The sequence below is a fragment of the Myotis lucifugus genome, unplaced genomic scaffold (genome assembly GCF_000147115.1).
Source record: "Myotis lucifugus unplaced genomic scaffold, Myoluc2.0 scaffold_89, whole genome shotgun sequence".
Taxonomy (NCBI): domain Eukaryota; kingdom Metazoa; phylum Chordata; class Mammalia; order Chiroptera; family Vespertilionidae; genus Myotis; species Myotis lucifugus.
The window spans coordinates 3,506,369-3,510,698 of NW_005871137.1; the positions used below are offsets into that span (position 1 = coordinate 3,506,369).

Genomic DNA, 4,330 nt, shown 5'->3' on the forward strand with positions numbered 1-4,330 from the left:
GTTCATCTCTGACCTTCTCAAGTTTTCACAAGCTGGTTTTAGAACAGAGACCACAATTCAGGGCATGTAAATGTTAGAGCATCCTCTATCAATTTTACTAGACTAAATATTTTTACTCCTCTATAAAGGAATGGAGACATTCTGTACTTTCCCCCTCAGATTCAGCAATGATAGAATTGCTCTTAACGGATGTCATGAGGATAAAACAGACGCTGGAAGATGGCTCGACAGGCACTTTACTTCTGCAGAAGGGTGCCAGTGCAACCAGCAACAATACTGCAGCAGGCACAACCAACGAACGGGAAGTCCCTTCTCCTTTTTATCCCTGTCCTGTCACCGCACTGGACCCTGATTGGCTCAAGGGTGTGGTTTCACAATCTGAGGAGGGCGGGGCAACAGGGGTGGCGGCTGTTTCAAATGTCTGTGGGAAAGTAGTGCAAAACTATGTCTTGTCTCCTACAGGAATGTCTGTGGTTTTAACTACCTGTTAGACTTCCACTGCCAGCCAGGAAATGGGGGCGAGCTATGCCTTTGTCTTTTCCAGCAAGGGAGGCCTGGGTGGATTTGAGTACAAAACGAAGGGTTATAAAAAAATAATAATAAAATAAAATAAATGGAGCTAATATCCAAACTATAGCTTTTATAGAAAAGACTTCCTAATTATTGCAAGCAGTAACTCAGCTGAAAGCACTTTCAAAGAGAAAGGGGGGAAATTTTCCCATATCAATAATATGTTTTGAAACAGATTTGTTATCTGGAGCTTTCTAAGTCAGCTAAAAAGTTTCAGTTGAAAAATGATCATGCTGCAATAACTAGTTGTTCTAGTATATTTTCCCAATTCTAAACCAAATTACAACAAAAGTAGACACTAGGTTGTACACTGTGAAAGGAGTGGGTAACTTGATATTACAGGAGTCAAATACCTACAGTCTAAAGTGAGTATAAAATTGAAAAACTAATACTCATTTCACTTAGCTCAGCACTTAAATCACCTACAGTGCAGAAAAGGCCATTCTAAATGATTGAAGACAGCTGTTCTGCTGGGAAATAATGGATTAAACCATCAGGTGGTTTCTCTGTATTGAGGAGATATATATATATGGTCTGGACTTCAAATGGAAATTTCCCATTTTCTGCCAATAAAGCAGAGCCCATTCACTTCACAGGAAGATCATATTGTCTTACCAAAAACATCTCTTTCAAAACTGAATGTTATTAGTTTCCATTTCTGCTTAATAATAACAGTGCTACCATTTAGAGCCCCTAATTTCTTGCTAGCTTCCTGAAGAAAATTTAGAGGCAATGACTGAATAGGTAAAGGATAAATTCCTTATTAGACTGGATGCTTTGGGATACATAGTCTACTGATTATCCTACCGAGTAGCCATCCCAAAGAGGAACTCAATTTAAATTTGATTGAAATGTCAGTATTCAGTTGTATGTACATATAAACTGCAATTAACAAATACTTTCAGTTTCTGTCTGGATTGTAGAGATCTGGAAAGACTGTCACTTCCAGCCCCTTACCAACAGCAACAAAAATAAAAGCTGAAAAAAACTGCAACTTTTCTTTACTTTGTCATACCCACCAGAGAGTTGAGGTCACAGGGCAACCAACTAGCCCACACTCTAAGGCTACAGAAACAGAACATGAGCACTTTTTTACCAGTGGCAAATGTTGCCAGAGTACAGTTAGAAGAAATCTGTCAGAATTGTTAGCAAATTTGTAGATGGCAAGTGTGAACTGGAGAAAATGTGGAGCCCCTGGGGACTGGAGATACAGAATGAGCTCACAAATGCTTAGAAGCTCTTTTCTGTGAACTTCACCAAGTTCTTATAGGGAGGGAAAGAGGGAGGGAGGGAGGGAGACAGAGAGAGAGGGAGAAATGGAGGGAGGGAGGGAGGGAGAGAGAGAGAGAGAGAGAGAGAGAGAGAGAGAGAGAGAGATGGAAGGAAGGACAAGGAAGAAAAGAGATATGAAGGGAAGTACTGAAAAAGGGAAAGGAAGGGAAGAAAAAAGGAAGAAAGGCTGATGATGTCCGAGAGGGCATCCATTATGGTGAAAGCCTGGAAGGGGGGACATCAACTATGATGGGAAGAACATAAAGGAACATAAAGCCCTCAGATTCTCATTCCCTATCACCACTAAGTCACAAAGGTCTTGGGTGGGAGAGAGAACAAATGCTGTTGCCCTTAGAATACTGGTAAAAACCAATTCTATCTGGGAAAGAAAATAGAAAAAAAAGCCATTGTGTCCATGGGAGATGGACAGCAATACATGCTGGGCTCAGAGAACTTCTCCCCCATCTATCACCACCAGAAAAACAAGTATTTAATTACAAGCAACACTGGAATATTGCTGGAGAGAGATAAGAGGAAGATAAGAAAGTGGGGAAGTTATCTGAGGCTCATAGGGAAGCTCATAGGGAAGCCCCAAAGAGCTGAGAGTTAAGCATACATTGGAGAAAATCCCTCTGGTAAATGAGCCTTAACCCTAAACACAAATATCCCCAAAAGAATTCGAAACTGTGGTTCTCTTAATGTATCCATAGCAACAACAAACTCTCACCCAGCTCAACTCCTGACTAAATTGGCTCATATCCCCACACTACAGACGTAACAGAAGGAAAGGCATACTCATTTCTGGACATGAAAACTTTTTTACCTCAATCCCTACTGCTGTACATAATACATAAAGCTTTAAGAACAAAAATAATGAGAAATATAAAAAAGAAGAAGGAAAAAACCCCCAGCACATTGCCATGTAAAAAGGCATTTTATAGATTTAGACTTATGTATGGCACAGATATTGGAAATACATCTAATTGTGTTGAAATTTAAAATAACTGTAATTTATATTTTAAAAGCTTTAAATGGAAAAAATGCATGATAAAATGGATAATTCCACCAGAGAGATAAAAGTCATAAGAAATAATCAAGTGGAAATGCTACAAACAAAAAACACCAGAGGAGGAATGAACAATGCCTATGATGAGCTCAACTGAGGAAAGAATCAGTGACCTTGAAGATATACCAATATAAATCACCCTAACTGAAATACAAGGATAAAAAACCCCAGTAAAAATATAAAAATGAATCAGAACATCCAAAAGCATTGAGATAATAGCAATAAAAAGAACATTAGAGAAAGCATGAGAAGATTCGTCTTAACCCTGAACATGTGTCACCTTTTTGTGTGTCCTTAGAAAGGCCCCTTAACCTTCTCAGTTTCATCCAAGTTACAATAAGTTGTTAGTATTATGTAGGGGAATGACATGGACTTTTCAGTTCCTCAAACTGGCCTCATTTCAAATCCTCTCACCTTCAATTTTACCTTATATGATGTTGAACAAGTTATGAAACTTAATGGAGTGCCAGAGTCATTTATCAAATGGCAATAAAATATTAATGTGTAAATTAAGTTTAATAACACACTGTATTGGTGAGACTGTGTGGAAGTAGACACCTGCTCCACCTGATTGCATATAAAATTCTCTGATGGATAATAAGAAAGCAATTATGATGACTACTTCTGTGGGCGTGTGAACAATGGGAATTTGTTGGGAAGCAGTAGGAGGGAATCTTTTTTTTTTTTTTAAATATGGAACACTTCACGAATTTGCGTGTCATCCTTGCGCAGGGGCCATGCTAATTTTCTCTGTATCATTCCAATTGTAGTATATGTGTTGCTGAAGCGAACACAGGAGGGAATCTTTTCACATAGCGGTTGGCAATAAATCATGTGAATGAATTAATAGTCCAAAATACAAATAAAAATTTAAATATCCTGTATAATAAAAGGGTAATATGCAAATTGACCATAACAGCAGAACGACTGGGAATGACTGGTCACTATGACACACACTGACCACCAGGGGGCAGACGCTCAATGCAGGAGCTGCCCTCTGGTGGTCAGTGTGTTCCCACAGGGGGAGCTCTGCTCAGCCACAAACTAGGCTGACGGCTGCCAGCACAGTGGTGGTGGCAGGAGCCTCTCCTGCCTCCTCAGCAGCGCTAAGGATGTCCGACTGCAGCTTAGGTCTGCTCCCCGCTGGCAAGTGGACATCCCCCGAGGGCTCCCGGGCTGCCAGAGGGATGTCTGACTGCCAGCTTAGGCCCAATCCCCTGGAGAGCAGGCCTCAGCCAGCAGATGGTCATCCCCCGAGGGGTTCCAGACTGCGAGAGGGCACAGGCCGGGCTGAGGGACCCCCCTGAGTGCACAAATTTTTGTGCACCAGGCCTCTAGTATGAGATATAAATAGAGAGCCCAACCCAAGGCCTGGCACTCAGAAGGCATTTATAAGAAAGATATTCCAAGGGTCGTGGTGAT

General features: G+C 40.9%; 1 non-coding gene across 1 annotated transcript; it reads right to left on the reverse strand.

Annotated features, from left to right (window-relative positions):
• Positions 1 to 3,595: 3,595 nt before the first annotated feature.
• Positions 3,596 to 3,702, reverse strand: LOC111826550. Its single transcript, XR_002829900.1, has one exon. It is a non-coding gene; the product is annotated as a U6 spliceosomal RNA (small nuclear RNA).
• Between the last annotated feature and the right edge of the window lie 628 nt (positions 3,703 to 4,330).